Source organism: Bos taurus, chromosome X (genome assembly GCF_002263795.3).
Source record: "Bos taurus isolate L1 Dominette 01449 registration number 42190680 breed Hereford chromosome X, ARS-UCD2.0, whole genome shotgun sequence".
NCBI lineage: Eukaryota > Metazoa > Chordata > Mammalia > Artiodactyla > Bovidae > Bos > Bos taurus.
The window spans coordinates 23,810,195-23,830,754 of NC_037357.1; the positions used below are offsets into that span (position 1 = coordinate 23,810,195).

Consider the following 20,560-nt stretch of genomic DNA (forward strand, 5'->3'; position numbering starts at 1 on the left):
AAACCATGCTTTCCAAGCTACTAGAAAAGTGGTTATTAGCAGTTCAAATGAGTTAAATACAGTGGTGGTGGATTGTATTTGCAAGAAATGTTTTTGAGGAGCCTGAGTAGTTTTCGAAATGTCCTCATTTCTTAAACTCTCCGTGCCTCAACGTGTGACACCATGTTCGAATATACTACTCAGCTCAGGCATTTTGGAAAAAACTCGAAAATACATCTGTTTTGAACTAAGCCGTTCAAACTCCCCAATCTGCAGAGAATATTTAAGCCATGATTAAAAACAATAATAGCTGCCCTTTGTGGGGTGCCCATTTGGGTTCAGGAATAGTACTAACTGCTTTATACTTTTTTTTTCTTGTCCCGAAAACAGCCTTTTACATTGGGTTTTACTGTTTCTGTTTTATAGAAAATTGATGTTTGGTAATCTAAAGGGACTTGACCATGGCTATTCAGTGGCTGAGGAGCTGAGCGGAGAAGTGAAAACACGTCTCTTGGTATGTTTGTTCCTTCATGGAATGCTATTGAAAACTTAAAAAACAAAACAAAACAAAATAGAAGCACACAGTAGAATTTACACAGCAAGAGTTTCATCTTTCAAAATAATCACCTTTGGTGCCCAGATGTGCTTTCCAACAGTGTGGCTTTTGTTGTCTTTGGGACCCTACTTCGAAGCTGACTCATATAGTGCCTCCTTCCTTATTCACACCATACCATTGATCAGCTTGGCATTGCCAAGTTTGATCATGTACTTTTTCACAAGACCTGACTCCTGGTCAACTTTTATCTGTTTTCAAAAATCACCAACCTCTGACAGCTAAGGGGGCACAATGGTAAAGAATCTGTCTGCAATGCAGGAGCCACAGGAGACTCGAGTTCAATCCCTGGGTTGGGAAGATCCAGGCAAGAATACTGGAGTGGGTTGCCATGCCCTCCTCCAAGGGATCTTCCCAACCCAGGGATCAAACCCACATCTCCTATGTCTCCCGCATTGGCAGGTGAGTTCTTAATCACTAGTGCCACCTGGGAAGCCAGGTTCTAAAATAAGTGTTCCCAAAATTGCTGTTCACAACCTGATTTGGCACAGATGTGTTTGTTTTCAGCCTTTCTCTGAACGTGTGAACTCTGATGTGCCTTGGTGGGCATAGAATGGTTAATAGGAATTTGCCCTTTGGCATTATACTCACTGGGTTTGAATCTTTTCTGTGCCACTTTATTAGTTGCATACCTTTGGGAAAGTTATTTGACTGCTCTAATCTTAGTTTTCTTGCTTATAAAATGACAATAATACAGATTTGCTTTTTGCATTCAATAGTAATATGTGCCATACCATGAGTACGTAGTAAATGCTCAGTACATGTTAGTTTCCTATGCTCTCCCATTCTGCTGATAAATTTGGTCAAGCAAAGTCTTTCTTTTTATAGGCAAAGTCTCATCTCTTCTGTGAGCTATTGAAGTTTAGTGCTGGAAGGGCCCTTTAAGATAATCTTATCCAGTGGGTTTCAAACTTCATTTTTTTTTCATTTTAATGCAGAACATTGTTTTTTAATCTTTTTTAAAATTGAAGTATAGTTGATTTACAATGTTGTGCAAATCTCTGCTATACAGCAAAGTGACTCAGTTATACACATATATATTCTTTTTTAAAACTTTCTTTTCCCTTATGGTTTATCCCTGGAGATTAGATACAGTTTCTTGTGCTATACAGACCTTGTTGGTCATCCATTTTACATATAATAGTTTGTGTCCACCAACCCTAAACTCCTAGTCTATCCCTCTCCCTCCCGCTCTCCCCCTTGGCAACCATAAGTCTGATCTCTTATGTTTGTGAGTCTAACAGCAGAACCTTTGATGCAAAGGAGAACTTGGATGGAATCTCAGTAACTACAATAGCTGAAGTAGGGCTCCTGGAGTTGCCATGGTTGGGTCAGAGGTGTGGGAGAGCAAAGTTCCAGCATTTCAGGCTCAGCTTCACCCTCTCAGTCATGTTGTGTCATCACCATTGAGTCCTGCTTCCAACATGGGTTTCAAAGGAAGTCCTACATACACCCTAAAGCTCCACTTAAATGCTAAAACCTTCACAGTGCCTTGCCAGAAAGAGCTAGCCAGAATGAGTTCTTTTCCAATTCTCTGTGGACAACGTGTGTCTCTGCTTAGCAAAGTTTGCTTTGTATTAGAGTTGTTTTTATCTTTATTTATTCTTTAAAAAAAAAAAAAAAAAACACATAGCAACATGTATCCAACCCCTAGTAAGTGCAAGGAACCAGTGCAATATAAACTTATTTAACCCTGTCTGTACCTGTTGTTTACACCAAGCTTTCTAGGGGCAGGACTCACATTTTTTGTTATCTGTGTCTCCCACAGTGATTCACATGTAGGAAGCCCTCACTTACTACATACTGGATTGTTAAAGGGCCAGAGATAAATCAGAATCATGTTAAGGTCTAGGAAACCAAGGGAAAGATTCCTAACAAAATATATTCTTTGGTTTTTCAAAGTTGACCTCTTTAGATAGTAATTTGAGATACTTCACAAATCCAGACCTAGTTGATTTATGTCATCCTGGCACGATGTGCTTGCCTGATTTCTTAAGCAAATATAGCTGTTCTAATCCTTCTTTTGCCCTTTTTCCATCATTTGAAGGAAAAAGAGGCAGAAACATTGTCTTCTGCACAGTTAATACCTCAAAATATGCAAACAATTTAAAAAACCTTTAGGACTCGGTACTAAGGCCTGCTTATAGTAAAAAACGAGAGATGAATACTCACTAGCATCTGTTCTCTAAAACCAACTGAGGAAACTAACATTAGGAACTTTTGTTTAGATTCACAGCAATGTTACCCTTTGTAAAGGGCAATACTTGAGGGGAAATAATTGAAAAAGGCTTTGAAAGTGTGTTGGGCCAAATTCAAGGGAAAGGAAGCAACATAGAGAAGAGCAGGAAAATGTAAGAAATTCAGAGCTACCTTCCCTCTGACTTATAAGAGAGCATGGTTATGTGGACACGCTTCAGTAGCTAACCAGCAAGCATAGTAAGATAGAAAGAAGACAGTGTAATCAGATGCCACAGTACTCTCAAGGGAGAAATTTGATTTGGAGTAATATGAAAGCATTTTAAGTCTTATGTATTTAACCTATATATTACATAACACAGGGCTTCCCTGGTGGCTCAGTCGGTAAAGAATCTGCCTGCAATGTGGGAGACCTGGGTTTGATCCCTAGTTTGGGAAGATCCCTGGAGAAGAAAATGACAACCCACTCCAGTATTCTTGGCCTGGGAAATCCCATGGACAGAGGAGCCTGGTGGGCCACAGTCTATGGCGTCACAAAGAGCCAGACATGACTGAGCAACTAACACACACACATTATGTAATATAAGATGTACAGCAAACTTTATTTTGCATTCCATAAGTATATAGAAAACATTATTTTGCATTCCATAAATATAAGTCAACTAGGATACATAGGTTTTTAAACTCATACTTTAGTGTTTTGCATGTGGTATTAGTCAAAGATAGATCATCAGAGATAGGGCTAGTAGTACTTTCAGTTGGATTTCAGATATAATGGTATCAGTGTTTGGAGGAGTGAGGTCTGCTATGTTTGTTTTTATCAGCATTAGTCCTACTATTTCATTACCATTGAATATTCAATTTTTAACTGATGATAAAAGGGAAAAAAAAAGCAGGGCTTTAATGCTGGTTGCAATCTCCCATTACAAGGCCAATGTAGACAGTTTCATGTTGTGGTTCTGAGCTCAGACATGGGCTGGTGTACCTTTAACTTCTGCTATCAGCAAGCCAGAGTTTTGAGGCTTTTAGATCTTGTGAAATGACAAGTGTCACAGAATCAAAGGATAACAAGTTCTGTGCAGACAGGGGTCGGTTCATGCATTTTTAAGGGTGGGAGGCTGACTTGTAGAACACTGTTGCGCAGACTGAAGCTGCTAATGCTGGTGAGATGACAGCTTCAAGAAAGCAGAACCTTGGTTGTGAAGGCAGCAAAAAAGACAAATAGCATGTGTGGTTAATGCTTGTTTCTGCCAGCAGGAAAGATAACATTTAGAGGGAAAAAAACAGCCCAAACAATTAGCCTTGGATCAGATTTTTAAAAAATATCAATTCATTGTCTTTCTACAAAATCATCCCAAGTATTCTGGACACATTTCCCCAAAGAAGCCCTTTTGGACCTCCAGGTTTGTTGCAGCAAACATGAGGAGATGTGGTAAGGCAGGCCGAGAGAAAAGCTCTGTGACATACATATTTGACACCAGATTAGACACAGTTTTATGGGTTGGCTTCTGTGTGATCTGTTAACTTTGGTTATATATGCACTTTAGAAAGCATTTCCTTGTGCCAAGATCTCATTTGTGGTCTGTGGTTGTTTCCAGAACAAGTATGCTGTTCTGGCTTTTCTCCAGAAATGTGACTTCCTGATACACCAGAGGTCCTCATCTGCAATGTGGCTACACCTGGGTGTGTCACATCGGTTGGGAGTTGGATTGCAAATAATTTGTTCTCACTGAGCTTCCCAGGTGGCGCTAGTGGTAAAGAACCTGGCTGCCAATGCAGGAGATGTAAAACAACGCAGGTTCTTCCCTGGGTTGGAAGATCCCCTGGAGGAGGGCATGGCAACCCTCCGGTATTCTTGCCTGGAGAATCCCATGGACAGAGGAGCCTGACAGTTCATAGGGTCGCAAAGAGTCGGACACAACTGAAGTGACTTAGCACGCACGCATGCAATTTGTTCCTACTAATAAGAAAGGGTCTGAAGTTTGTCAGTGATTGCCTGTTTTGAGTAGATTAGACCCGGTTCAAAATTATCCTTATGAAAATGTTGCTGTCCTTCCCTTGCATTCGAAAATGCTTGCCTGATTGGGAAAGAACCCATGGTGGGCACTTATATTACCTTGATTAAGCCTCTGGTAGTCAGCCCTGTGTGTGAGCATCTTCTATCATGTTTTCCAGTGGATACATTAACAAAGTTGAGACTGCCCATGCTTTTCCATTGTTTCTGTGAGAAATTCAGATAGGAATTGAAGTCCTCTTCTGGAACATAACCTCTCCACTGGCCTGTTTACTCATCCACCACACTGTTTCAGCTATTCTGGAGAAGTTAAGGAAGGGCTTACACTAACTATGGTGGTTTTATTTCTTCAAATCCACTAAGAGGGATGCATATCTAAGGCCATTCATTCACTGTTCAGTCAGTCAACAAATACTCAATAAGTCCTGTTTTGGTACCAAAATGCTACTTCATAGAACAGAGAGAATTTGCTGCTGGTGATGTTTAAAAGATAAGCTGGGTCTTATTAGTTTGAGAGGAGTGCATAGTATGAACAGAGGCAAGGGGGAGGAAATGGATGGAGTTTTCCCCAGAAGAAAACCAGTGCAGAGTGTCTGAAGGCCAGGGAATATGTAGAGGACTTGGGATGTGGAACTGGGTAGCTTGGAAGGATCCAGCCAGATGACTGAGGGACCTAACTCAGCCCCTGGTAATTAGAACTTATCAGGGACTAACTGTATTGCTGCTGTCTATGATTTGTACCAATCTGTGATAGGAAGTACCTGATACATTCCTGCTGACCACGTGTGAATGTGAGTCTGTCTGTCATGGAGGGCAGAGGTGGGTGTGTGGCGAAGATTGTCGGCAGCCCTGGTCTAGTTTGCCTTATAGATCTCTGACTCTTAGGTATGTTGCTATTTTTCTACATTTAAAAACATGGACATATAATTCACATATCATAAAACCCATTAATCAAAGCCATGCAATTCAGTGGTTTTCAGTATACTTTACAAAGTTGTGCCACTTCAGCATAATCTGTTTCCAGAACATTTTCACTAATCCAGAAATTAAACCCTGCATTCGTTAGCAGTAACTCTCCACTTCCCTGCCTCCCACCCCAGGTGACCATCATCTACTTTGTTTCTTTAGATTTACCTGAAAAAATATCCTATAATTTTAATATAAACAGAATCATACAATATAGAGCCTTTCTGTCTGACTTCTTTGGCTTTGCATAATTTTCTCAAGGCTCATTTATGTGGTGGCATGTATCAATACTTCACTCTTTTTGGGGGCCAGCAATACTATTCGCATTGTATGGATTTACCACATTTTGTCTGTTCATCACTGGTGAGCTTTGGGTTCTTTTCCAAATTTTGGTTATCATGAGCATTCATTTGTACAAGTTTTTGTGTGGACACTGTGTTGCCATTTCTCTGTATAGATATTTAGTAGTGGAATGCTGGTTATATGATAACTCTATGTTTAACTCTTCAAGGCACTGCCAAACTTTTTTTAAAGTGCAGTACCATTTTACAATCTCACCAGAAATATGTGATGGTTCTTATGTTTCCAACATCCTCACCCAATACAAATAATTATCTGTCTTTTTATGATAATCTTCCCAATATATGTGAAATAGTATATCATTGTGGTTTTGATTCATATTTTCCTAATGACTAATGATGTTGACTTCTCCATGTGTTTAATGGCCCATTTATCTTCTTTGGAAAAATGTCTACATCAGATTTTTTTGCCCATTTTCAATTGGGCTGTCTGTTTTGTTATTAAGTTCTAAGAATTCTTTATACATTCCATATACTAGATCCTTATTAGACAGGTCTGTATACTAGACAGATCTGTATACTAGATCCCTTCCCCAGGGGATCTTCCCAACCCAGGAATCAAACCTGGATCTCCCTCATTGCAGGCAGATTGTTTACCATCTGAGCCACCAGGGAAGCCCCTTATTAGACATATGATTTGTAAATAGATTTTCCCATTCTGTGGTTTGTCTTTTCAGTTTCTTGATGGTATTCTTAGAAGCACAAAAGATTTTAAAATTTGACAAGATCCAATGGATCTCGTTTTTTCTTCTGTTGCTCTGGGGATAGTGCTATTTTAAATGAGAGAACAGCTCATGGAAATGGCCACTGGCCAATGGAGTTTGCTAGGGGTTAACATGTGGCTGGAATCCTAAAGCTGGACAGACTGAATTATCTTTAATCCTATTACTGGAGTTAGATAACACTTAGAATTAGATAATCATTATCTAGTTGTTGACAATTCTGTTGCTAACATGGTAGAGAGATAGGGAGGTTCTGGAAGAGAGTGAAAAGGTTGTCACCTCTGGGTCTCCATTTCCAGTGCTGATTGCAGGACTACAGTAGAAACCTGAGGGCTGGACAAGAGCAAAGACATTTTGCTACACTTAAAATCAGCTTTGAACTCAAGGGTTGATTTCTAAATCACTGTTTAAACTTTTGGCCTTGATTTGAATCAGATTTGCATTTGAAAATAAAGAGGGCTTTCCATTTGTAAGATTCTAACCCACATTTTTTTTTTTTTAATTTCACATGGGATTTCAGTTGTGTTTGGTTTTTAAATTATCCTAGACCCAGGAGGGTAAGTCCTGTATTCTCATTTTATCATCCAATCAAATAGTACTTTTGTCTAGAAGCACCGTGCTTTAAAGGCAAACTGTTCACAACCTTTCACCCCCAACCCTGAGCTGCAGACTTTTGTGAAAATCAGGTTCTGGGCCAGTTGTGCTGAGTGTGCTTAGTTACTCAGTTGTGTCCGACTTTTTGCAAACCCATGGACTGTAGCCCACCAGGCTTCTTTGTCCATAGAATGCTCCAGGCAAGAATACTGGAGTGGGTTGTCATATCCTCCTCCAGGGAATCTTCCCAACCCGGGGATTGAACCCAGGTCTCCTGTATTGCAGGCAGATTCTTTATCAGGTGGCTCTTTACCATCTGAGCCACTAGGGAAGCTCAGTTAAGTCTTGATAAAGTTGTAAAAGGTCTCTTCATACCTGAGCTCCCATCCTCCATCTGGCCACAGTCACAATAGAAGCAGGAACCCAAGGGGCAGATTTCTTTCCTCACTCAACTTCCAGGCACTGTAGGAGGAAGGAGAGTTCCCTGCACCTGCTTGCCAAGCTCTGCTCTACTTGCTGAACTCTGATCAGCATAAACAGGTCGTTCTGGCTACAAGTTCCCCCAAATTCTCCTTACTTGTATGTTTAAGGCACACAAGCTCCCCTGTGTAAAGCTCTCTATTTACAATGAATCAATTATTTATTTTTATTATTTGATAATTTTATTAATTATTTAACTATTATTGGAGAAGGAAATGGCAACCCACTCCAGTATTCTTGCCTGGAAAATCCTATGGACAGAGGAGCTTGGTGGGCTACAGTTCGTGGGGTTGGCAAGAGTCAGATATGACTGAGCACACACACAATTATTAATTATTCTTACTGTTCAAAAGAAACTTTCACACTGCCCAGCCAAACACTTAGCCCCAAGATGCTGAGAGTGGGCACAAGGACAGAGCCCAATTCGCATCATGGATTCTGGTCATTGGGGTCATACTTGATCATGACTTTCAACCCCAAACCCTTTTTGGAGGTTTCAAAAGCCCCCAGAGCTTTCACCATAGGAAACCGATGGGTGACCAAGGGCTTTATATTCACAAACTTGGATGCAAGTGTTGAAATAACCATTGGCCACATTTTGCAGTAGCGAAATGCCCTTGATATCCACCTTCCAGGTGGCTGCATGCACGAAGGGCCCACTGGTCATCTCAGAGCCCAGCACCACCAGCACCAGCCCACCAGGATGAGTCTGGTAGATATCTGCCTGGATGGAGGTCTCTGCTCCTGTGCACTTGATGGTGACTTCCAGCTTGCTGCCCAGAAGACCTTCTGCTTTCTTGGCTATTTCCTGAGGGCTCTCATTGGAGTCCAGAGGATGAAATCAGCCCCAACTTCCTTGGCTTTAGACAACCGAGAGGCTGACAGATCAGTCACCACCATTTGAGCTGCACCCATCGCCTTGGCTGTGAGGAACTGACCAGTCCATCTGGCCCAGCTCCACACACAAGGACCTTGTTTCCAGTTTGCCGGCAGGCATGAATCCCCACAGACAGTGGCTCAACCAAGGCCCCTTCCTCAAAGGTGACATTGTCAGGAAACTTGTAGCAGAAATTAGCCTTGTGCTTGTAGAACTGGCAGAGGTTCCCATCATCGGGCGGCATGACACAGAAGAAGATGGTTGGTGACAGATTGTATCGGCCAGTCTTGCAGAGTTCATCAAGTTTCTCAAGGAGCTCCAAGCTCAATGTCAACATGATCACCTGGTTATAAGTGCTTGACCGATGATTCCACTTTTATGACTGTTCTCAAAGCTTTATGCCCTAGCACCATTGGCTTTTTCACAACAAAATTTCTGATTCGACCATGCTGCCGGCCATGGACATCTGAACTACAAATTCCGACAGGATGTATCTTCAGTAGCACCTCATTTGGGCCTGGTTCAGGGATAGGATAGTACTCCAAGTGCAGGTCTCTGGGTCCATGCACCACCAAGCAGAGGTCGTCAGGCTTGGCTGCCGCCATGTTTGTCCCTCCCTCCTTTCCGGTCAGGGCTGCTGTCTGCTGTTCGTGAGGTGGTTTAGTTTGCAGCCCCTGGAGGGTTCTCCCAGATTTTAAATTGTGAAAGTGGTTGAATCCAGTTTAAAAACCAAGAGAAAGCTGTTGGCAACTCTAGCTGGGGATCCCACAGTATATAAAATAGGGAAGCAATTCAGAATTTTTCAAGGTGAATTCATGGTTGTGTTGAGTAGATCTTTGCTAATTTCTGCAGTTGGCTCTTGAGAATCTCTCTGCTTTGGAGCACATTGCTCAGAGAATCTTCAACTCTAAGGATCAGAAGGAATCTTAAAAGTCATCTTTTTTAAATCTGCTCACCAACAATGAGTGGAATGTAGCAGGGAAGGTGCCAGGGACAACGGTGAGGGGACATGTGGCTTAAGGATTTTATGCCCACTTCATTCAGCTTCAGGAAGGACAGATACTAAAGGAAGGGAGAGAAATAAAGTGGGGAAAGAGGTTGAATAAGAATGAAATCAGTTGGATTTACAACTAAGGGAGAAGGCCAGCTTTTGAGACTCTTTCTAAATTCCTGCCAGCTGCACTTCATTATTCCATTCTCTGGGATCAGATCCTGTTTTATGAACTCTATCCTAGCACTGATCACTGTTATCTTTGAATGTGTCTATATGTTCTTTTAGACCAGGAGCTCTTGGAGAAAAAAAAGCCACAGCCTCACTCATATGTGTAGCCTTTCCAGTCTTTGATACTTAGGGACTTAGCTGATAGTATGGTTGCACAGCTACAAATGGGGGCTTTAGCATCAGTAAAGCTGACTCCCAGCTTCAGTAGCTTCAGATTGGAAATCTCTCCTTGATTTTGACTGGCTCCGTGACCTTGGGCAAGTTACTTAAGTCTTAGTGACCTCATACATAAGATGAAGAGTAAGAATGAGTTGTAAGGATGAGAGCTGTGTAGAGTCCTTGGCACTTGGCAAATGATTGCTGCTGAGGTTCAGATTAGCAGGCCTCAAGAAGTGCTTGCTGGGGGCCTTCCCTGGTGGTCCATTGATTAAGGTTCCATATTCCCAATGCAGGAGGCACAGGTTCAATCCCTGGTCGGGGAAGTAAGATCCCACATGCTCTAAGGCATGGTTGAAAAAAGAAATGTTTGCTGAGGTAATTTTCCAGGGGCAGAGGGAAGAGCTCCAGACTCATGAGGCACGACTTGAGCTGACTTCCAGGAGTGCTGAAGCCATTCTTAATTCTTGAATCTCAGAGTGGTGACTGCCTGACTCTGATCAACTGGGCTACCCAAGTTCAGCTAACTTAAGATCATGTGGCTCTGTTGTTCTGGAGACCTCTTTGATTTGGTTCACCTGCCCCTTAATCCAGGGTAACAGGTTAGGTTTTACCAATGCTGCTGCCAGGGGAGGAGACGGTGGAGCACATGCTAAGGAGTCAGGAAGTAAACATGTGCACCCCTTTTCCTTCCAGAGCTGGACTTTGTTGTTGTTATTCATGTCTGACTCTTTGTGATCCCATGGACTGCAGTGTGCCAGGCTTCCTTGTCATTCATTATCTCCCAAAATTTGCTCAAACTCATGTCCATTGAGTCGGTGGTGCCATCCAGCCATTTCATCCTCTGTCATCCCCTTCTCCTCCTGCCTTCAATCTTTCCGAGCATCAGGGTCTTTTCCGATGAGTCAGCTCTTCTCATCAGGTAGCCAAAGTATTGAAGCTTCAGCTTCCTTCCAATGAATATTCAGGGTTGATTTCCTTTTAGGATGGACTGGTTTGATCTCCTTGCAGTCCAAGGGACTCTCAAGAGTCTTTTCCAACACCACAGTTTGAAAGCATCAATTCTTCAGTACTCAGCCTTCTTTATGGTCCAATTCTCACATCTGTACATGACTATTGGAGAAACCATAGCTTTGAGCATATAGACTCTTGTCGGCAAAATGATGTCTCTGCTTTTTAATACACTATTTAGCTTCATCATGGCTTTTCTTCCAAGGGGCAAGCTTCTTTTGTGGCTGCAGTTACCATTTACTGTGATTTTGGAGCCCAAGAAAATAAAGTTTGTCACTGTATAGCCTTTATCTTGGGGTCCTTGAGTATTTTTCCCCAGACTAAATGGTGGGCCACATTGTTACTTATTTATTTTTTACAAACTAGTTCACCAGTTAAATCATTCTGACCACAGCACCTGTAGAGGAAGATGCCCCCTGCCATATGTTAGTAAGTGCCCCCAGGTAAGAGGCAGAGCAGTGCTTTGAGTCCAGGGCTTCTGGCTCCAAATGCAGTGGTCTTCCATAGGACCATAGCTACCTGTGGAATATGTGATTCAGGAATATTCCTGTAACAGAAAGGATGTTCCGTGTGGAAATGCCATGGGGGAAAAGGGACACACTGGAGGGTGGTCCCTTGGGTCTTGCCTCAGTCAGTCATCCTTGGTGGTGTTCAGATTTTGTTCAGGTAGCTTGAGAGGAGCTATGGGCCACAGGAAAGGGGGAGTTACAGAACAGGTAGAGCTCTTTGTGCACACCCTCCACAGCACCACAACAGCACCTTCATCCAGCATAAGATGGTATTTGTAGACATGGTACTGCTGCTGTTAAATATTTGTTTTCACAGATTCTTCATAGGCTGCATTGTTATTGGTAATTATAATCATGATTGTCATTGCCGTCATGAATCATTTCTTCAACAAATGTATGTAGGTCTACCCTCTGCTAGGTGTTAGGCAGAGAGGGATGCAGGAGATACAAAAGAGTGCTTGTCCCCAAAAAGCACACAGTCTAGTGTAGACCAGGGGTTATGAGAGTGTGGTGGGTGCTGTTGTGGGGGAAGCACACAGGGTGTCATGGGGCAGCAATCTCATCCTTGGGAGTTTTCAGAAACTTCCTGGAAGACATGCCTCCTGATTTGAGTCTTGAAAGAGAAACCAAGTTATTAGACAAAACCAAAAATGGGAGTTCTGTCCAATTAAAGGGCAAAGCACATGCAAAGGCACAGAAGTGGGAGATGAGTTTGATTGCAGGATAAGACATGAGGAGGGGAGCAGAGTGAGACACTAATAATGCTACATAATATAATGTATTATATATAATAATATTACATTATGATTATGGAAGGTAACAATAGCATAGCACTTACCTTGTGTCAGATACTGTGTTCACCATTTAACAGTTGATAGAAGGCGATGGCACCCCACTCCAGTACTCCTGGCTGGAAAATCCCATGGACAGAGGAGCCTGGTAGGCTGCGGTCCATGGGGTCACTGAGGGTCGGACACGGCTGAGCGACTTCACTTTCACTTTTCACTTTCATGCATTGGAGGAGGAAATGGCAACCCACTCCAGTGTTCTTGCCTGGAGAATCCCAGGGACGGGGGAGACTGGTGGGCTGCTGTCTATGGGGTCACACAGAGTTGGACACGACTGAAGTGACTTAGCAGCAGCAGCACATTTAAATGTCAAAGCAAGAAAAATAATAATTTTAACAGCTGAAATATAATAAGTATACCTTGTACACCAGGCACTAGACTGATTTTTGTGCATGATCTAACTTAATCTTCATTATTAACCCCAACAGCGGCTTCCCTTGTGGCTCAGCTGGTAAAGAATCTGCCTGCAATGTGGGAGACCTGGGTTTGATCCCTGCGTTGGGAAGATCCTCTGGAGAAGGGAAAGGCTACTCACTCCAGTATTCTGGCTTGGAGAATATCATGGACTGTATAGTCCATGGGGTCGCAAAGAGTTGGACACGACCGAACGACTCACTTTCATACTTCCCTGGTGGCTCAGATGGTAAAGAATCTGCTGGCAATGTGAGAGAGCTGGGTTCGATCCTTGGGTTGGGAAGATCCCCTGGAGGAGGGAAGAGATACCCACTCCAGTATTCTTGCCTGGGGAATTCCATGACAGAGGAGCCTGGCAGGCTATATTCCATGGGGTCACAAAGAGTTGGACACAACTGAGTGACTAACACTTTCACCCTTATACAGATCAGTCAACTGAGCCTCAGAGAGATTTAAATCATTGGCCCCAGGTCACAGAGATAGCGAATGGCCAAGCTGGGATTTGAACCCAGAAACTGACTGACTCTTAGTCATTAGGCTGCAGAGAGACAGCTGTTTCCTCTCAGTGCCTTGGACAGATGCCACTTTGGTGAAAAATTATCTCACCTGGGACTTCTCTTGTAGTCTAGTGGTTAAGACTCTGTGTTGCCTCTGCAGGGAGTGCTGGTTCGATCCCTGGTCAGGGAACTAAGATCCTGCATGCCCAGGCACAGACAAAAAAAAAGAGAGAGAGAGAACCTAAAATAAAATGATCCCACATTAGGCAAGATTGCCTGGACACTAATTCAGCCTCCTAGAATTAAGGCAGGTTATAATAATATAATGCCTACTCAAATGGACCCTGAAGCCAGCAGACAGGTGATATTTGGTGACTCTTGAAGAGAGGGCTCCCTGTGCAGGAGTTCAGAAACTGTTATTAGGCAGAATCTCTGCATACAGGAGAACCTCTGGGATCCTGCGAGGTCTTTTTTAGAAACACTAAAATCCCATGTAGGCAGAATAAACAGAGCATCACAAATTGGGTTCCAATGCCAGTGGTGAGCTCTTTGTACAGAAGAACTCAGTCTCCCTTCCAGGCCATCAGAAGCCAGTTTCCTTCCCAGCAGAGCTTGCCCTGACTAACCAAGCTGCACTCCCCTGGACCTTGCAAGACCACCTCTGCAACTCCAACTGTAGCTTCGGCTTCAGCTCTATTTGCTTTTATGCCTGGGTTCTGGCCCTAGTTCTTGTGCTGATTAGCTGTGTGACTACGGGCACATCCCTTAACCTCTCTGAACTTGGTTTTCTCATCTGTTATGTGAGGCTGTGGTTTCTCACCTTGCCTACCTCCCTGGACTGTGGAAGACAAAATGAGAGGAGGTGCAGATTGGGGCCTTGAGAATGCACAAGCGTAAGAGGTGATTCTTACTCTGTCTACTTGGCTCATCTCCTGCATGGACATTTTTAAATTAACTAAGGACAAGAACACGGCCTTCACTTTTTTGGGGGGAACTTGAGAATATGAGTCTGTTTGTCCTGATGGGCATTTGCCCAGAGGCCACCTTGGTGCTGTCAGCAACTACTTCATAAGGCTTGAGCAGCTGCTTATTTCTTTCATATTGTTATGATTTCATGTTATAGAGTTGTTGCAGAGAGCTTCACCACCCCACCTCCTTTGGAAAAGAGTGGCTCTCGGTTGTCTTCAGAGCTCTTGAATAGTTGCAAAAGTCCCAAGCAGGCCTGAGTATACTCCTTTCACTTGTGAGGGGTGAGCACGCTGATGGCAGTAATTAATTGACTGGGGGCGGGTGGGGAAGATAGCTTTGTAAACTGAGGACAAGTGAGCGAGTCATGCTACCCAGGCTGACCCCCTCACCTGGGCAGGCTCTGAGGACACCTGCCTCCCATCATTAGGGCCGCTGAGCCCATTGACACAGCCTGACTGCCTCCGCTGGTGGGGGGAACAAAGCCGAGCATTTACTGGCTGGAGTGCAGAGATGAATACAATGAGGCTCTTCGACCAGGCCTGGCCCAGACAGCTGCTCAGGCAAAGGGGTTTCGAATGAACGTGTTTCTATTTAGAACGTGTATGTTTTGATTGAATTTGAAGAAAAGCATGAGGTGGTTCCCTCTTTGGAAAACAAACTAATTATATACTCCTGTGTTGTCTGGTGGTCGGAAGCCGAATATGTCCACAACAGTACTTTATGGAGAGAATTTTCTTCCCTGTTGGATGTGAGATGCCTCTGTAGGGCCACAGCTGCCACTTTTTCAAAATCACATGGCTCGTGGTTTAAAAGGACTCTAGGGAAACCTTGAGTGCTGTAAATATTCTGTTTTTAATTGAGAATTACCACCCTATAATTTTTGTGCTCTCTTAATTTGGTTTGGCACATACTGGGTTTTCCCTGGAGTTGGGATCCAGTATCTAAAAAGGTGATTTGCTCTTCTGTGGGCAGCAGAAAAGGTTATACGGAAGGAAGAGCTGGTGGACCAAGTGACACCCAAAGCCGTTACTGGACTGAACCATTTGCATTTCCATTCAGGTCATGATGTCTCAGCCAAGCTATTGACTTAGTGCTGTTTTGACTTGGGTGGCTTTGACTCTTCCATTCAGGCTTTAGAAACATCATTGAGTTAACAGGCCACACACCAATTCACCCTTCTCCCTCCCTACTCTTCAGCCCCTTTGTGTTAGATAAGGAGGCCTTTCCCTGCTACAAAAAAGGTAGCAGGCCCGAGTTTCCATGAGCTCTGTGCCCCTTATACCACCCCCAATTTAGTCTTTGTGCAGGGCTGCTTTTGTTTCCTTCTGAGAATTAAAAGTTAATTGATACCTCAAATGGATGTTGGTCACAAAGCATTTCACCTCCAATGCAGTCCTGCATCCCATTAGATTAACCCTCTTCTGCAGTTCATTGTAAATAAACATCCCACAACAAAAAAAGCTTACCTACCTGAATTCACTTGGTTTCTGCAGTGGAGCTAAAATTCTATGACAATGTCACTGGGTTAATTAATTTAGATTGATGACTTTTGGAGTTCTGTTTTCCTTTGCCTTCCCTGTTTGTCACAGACTGCTGACCAAGTATTTCCAAATGTCTGAATTTATCAGGTTATCCAGAGCCCTTCCAGGGATGGGTAGTCATCTCAACCTTAGGCCTCTGATAGCAATACTGCAAATCCTCCTAAGGGAATCCTGATGCAATAATCTAGTATAGAAGAAATGTATATTCAAACTATTCTCTGATAAGAGTTCATTTTCAGTGAAGAGAAATACGTGAGTTTTTTTCCAAACATAGAGGAAAAAGTTTCTCTAGGGTCAACTAAAGCACAGTGGAATGCACCCAATTAAGTTGAGAAATAAAGAAATAAGGTGCACATTTATGATAGACTTTTGCTGTTATTCCAACATACACAAGGGTGCACACGAATGATCCTGGCAGAATCTGGGTTCCAATAAGATGTTCTGGAATTTTGAGGCTTAGGGATGAGTAAGTTGTTCTTCCTGCTAAACAAGCTTCCCCCATTAAACAGTTCTTCTTCATTCTCAGCTAAGGCCACATGAATAGAACAATTTTTGTTGCCATTAGAAAAATGGATTTTCTTTTTCCTATAAATTAAGCTCTTTAATTCTGTAATGTGGTCAAAGGGCTTAGTGGATATTTAATATGGATTATCAGCGTTACTATTTCTATTCCAGATGGCCCTACCTGCCACACAATGCTTCCCACACCTCTTGGAGAATCAAAATGAAACCATGACTTCTCCAAGGAAGATATGCAAATACCCAAGAAGCATATGAAAAGATTTTCAACATTATTAGTCGTAGGGGAAATGCAAATCTAAACCACAATGAGAGATTTTCTTATATCCACTCAGTTCTCATTTTAGACGCTCAGTCATGTCTGAAATTCTTTGTGAACCCATGGACTGCAGCATGCCAGACTTCCCTATCCATCACCAACTCCTGGAGCTCGCTCAAACTCATGTCCATCGAGTCAGTGATGCCATCCAATCATCTCATCCTCTGTCGTCCCCTTTTCTTCCTGCCTTCAATTTTCCCAGCCTCAGGGTCATTTCCAATGAGTCTGCTTTTTGCATCAGGTGGGCAAAATATTGGAGCTTCGGCTTCAACATCAGTCCTTCCAATGAATATTCAGGACTGATTTCCTTTAGGATTGACTTGTTCGATCTCCTCGCAGTCCAAGGGACTCTCAAGAGTCTTCTCCAAAACCACGGTTCAAAAGCATTAATTCTTCGGAGCTCAGCTTTCTTTACGGTCCAACTCTCACATCCATACATCAGTTCAGTTTAGTTCAGTCACTCAGTCATGTCCGACTCTTTGTGACCCCATGAACCACAGCAAACCAGGCCTCCCAGTCCATCAAAACTCCCGGAGTTCACCCAAACCCATGTCCATTGAGTCAGTGATGCCATCCAACCATCTCATCCTCTGTCGTTCCCTTCTCCTCCTGCCCTCAATCTTTCCCAGCATCAGGGTTTTTTCAAATGAGTCAGCTCTTCGCATCAGGTGATGAAAGTATTGGAGTTTCAGCTTCAACATCAATCTTACCAATGAACACCCAGGACTGATCTCATTAGGATGGACTGGCTGGATCTCCTTGCAGTCCAAGGGACTCTCAAGAGTCTTCTCCAACACCACAGTTCAAAAGCATCAATTCTTCGGCACTCAGCTTTCTTCACAGTCCAACTCTCACATCCATACATGACCACTGGAAAAACCACAACCTTGACTAGACGGACCTTTGTTGACAAAGTAATGTCTCTGCTTTTCAATATGCTGTCTAGGTTGGTCATAACTTTCCTTCCAAGGAGTAAGCATCTTTTAGTTTCATGGCTGCAATCACCATCTGCAGTGATTTTGGAGCCCAGAAAAATAAAGTCAGCCACTATTTCCACTGTTTCCCCATCTATTTCCCATGAAGTGATGGGACCAGATGCCATGATCTCAGTTTTCTGAATGTTGAGCTTTAAGCCAACTTTTTTACTCTCCTCTTTCACTTTCATCAAGAGACTCTTTAGTTCTTCTTCACTTTCTGCCATGAGGGTGATGTCATCTGCATATCTGAGGTTATTGATATTTCTCCCAGCAATCTTGATTCCAGCTTGTGCTTCATCCAGCCCAGTGTTTCTCATGATCTACTCTGCATATAAGTTAAATAAGCAGGCTGACAATATACAGCCTTGACGTACTCCTTTTCCTATTTGGAACCAGTGTGTTGTTCCATGTCCAGTTCTAACCATTGCTTCCTGATCTGCATATAGGTTTCTCAAGAGGCAGGTCAGGTGGTCTGGTATTCCCATCTCTTTCAGAATTGTCCACAGTTTGCTGTGATCCACACAGTCAAAGGCTTTGGGATAGTCAATAAAGCAGAAATAGATGTTTTTCTGGAACTCTCTTGCTTTTTCAATGATCCAGCGGATGTTGGCAATTTGATCTCTGGTTCCTCTGCCTTCTCTAAAACCAGCTTGAACATCTGGAAGTTCACGGTTCATGTATTGCTGAAGCCTGGCTTGGAGAATTTTGAGCATTACTTTACTAGTGTGTGAGATGAGTGCAATTGTGCAGTAGTTTGAGCATTCTTTGGCATTGCCTTTTTTGGGATTGGAATGAAAACTGACCTTTTCCAGTCCTGTGGCCACTGCTGCATTTTCCAAATTTGCTGGCATATTGAGTGCAGCACTTTCACAGCATCATCTTTCAGGATTTGAAATAGCTCAACTGGAATTCCATCACTTCCACTAGCTTTGTTCGTAGTCATGCTTCCTAAGGTCCACTTGATTTTACATTCCAGGATGTCTGGCTCTAGGTGAGTGATCACACCATCGTGATTATCTCGATCATGAAAATCTTTTTTTGTACAGTTCTTCTGTGTATTCTTGCCACTTCTCCTTAATGTCTTCTGCTTCTGTTAGGTCTGTACCATTTCTGTCCTTTATTGAGCCCATCTTTGCATTATATGTTGCCTTGGCATTTCTAATTTTCTTGAAGAGATCTCTAGTCTTTCCCATTCTATTGTTTTCCTCTATTTCTTTGCACTGATCGCTGAGGAAGGCTTTCTTATCTCTCCTTGCTATTCTTTGGAACTCTGAATTCAAATGGGTATATCTTTCCTATTCTCCTCTGCTTTTTGCTTTTCTTCTTTTCACAGCTATTTGTAAGGCCTCCTCAGATCACCATTTTGCTTTTTTGCATTTCTTTTTCTTGGGGGTGGTCTTTATCCCTGTCTCCTGTACAATCTCCTGAACCTCCATCCATAGTTCATCAGGCACTCTGTCTGTCAGATCTAGTCCCTTAAATATATTTGTCACTTTCACTGTATAATTGTAAGGGATTTGATTTAAATCATACCTTAATTGTCTAGTGGCTTTCCCTACTTTTTTCAATTTAAGTCTGAATTTTGCAATAAAGATTTCATGGTCTGAGTCACAGTCAGCTCCCAGTCTTGTTTTTGCTGACTGTATAGAGCTTCTCCATTTTTGGCTGCAAAGAATATAATCAGTCTGATTTTGATGTTGACCATCTGGTGATATCCATGTGTAGAGTCTTCTCTTGTGTTGTTGGAAGAGGGTGTTTGCTATGATCAGTTCAAGGGCAAAGGAGAAGCCCCAGCAAGACGGTTGGAGAGTGAATTCACCTTTAGAATCAAACCCCATTCCTGCCAGAGATACTCAGAAGGCTCAAACAAACCTTGTGCACACCAGGACCCAGGGACCTCACAAAGACTGAGAAAGAACTGTGTTTGAGCATCTCCTGTGGAGGTACGGTTCAGCAGTGGACTGCCGCAGGGGCAGGGGCTCTGGGTGCAGCAGACTTGGGTTTGGCATAAGCCCTCTTGGAGGAGGTGGCCATTAAACCCACCATAGAGCTGCCAGAATTTACACAGGACTGGGAAATAGACTCTTGGAGGGCACAAACAGAACCTTGTGCACCGGGACCCAGGAGACAGGAGCAGGGACCCAACAAGGGACTTGCCCAGACTTGCCTGTGAGTGTCCAGGAGTCTCCAGCAGAGGCATGGGTAGGTTGTGGGCTGCTGCAGGGTTGGGGGCATTGAGTGAAGTAGTACATGCATGGGATCTTTTGAAGGAGATCACCATTATCTTCATTACCTCCACCATAGTTTGGCCCCAGGTTAACAGCAGGGAGGGAACACAGCTCCACCCATCAACAGAAAATTGGATTAAAGATTTACTGAGTATGGCCCTGCCCATTAGAACAAGACCCAGTTTCCCCTCAGTCAGTCTCTCCCATCAGGAAGCTTCCATAAGCCTCTTATTCTTCTCTGTCAGAGGGATCACCATCAGACTGAAAACCATAATCACAGAAAATTAACCAATCTAATCACATGGACCACAGCCTTGTCTAACACAATGAAACTATGAGCCATGCCCTGTAAGGCCACCCAAGATGGACGGGTCGTGGTGGAGAGTTCTGATGAAGTGTGGTCCACTGGAGAAGGGAATGGCAAACCACTTCAGCATTCTTGCCTTGAGAACCCCATGAACAGTATGAAAAGGCAAAAAGATAGGACACTGAAAGATGATGGTGTCAGTAGGTACCCAATATGCGACTGGAGATCAGTGGAGAAATAACT

At 43.1% G+C, this 20,560-nt stretch overlaps 1 pseudogene; it reads right to left on the reverse strand.

Annotated features, from left to right (window-relative positions):
- Positions 1-8,352: 8,352 nt before the first annotated feature.
- On the reverse strand, positions 8,353-9,407 carry LOC785156 (sorbitol dehydrogenase-like; annotated as a pseudogene).
- Positions 9,408-20,560: the final 11,153 nt, after the last annotated feature.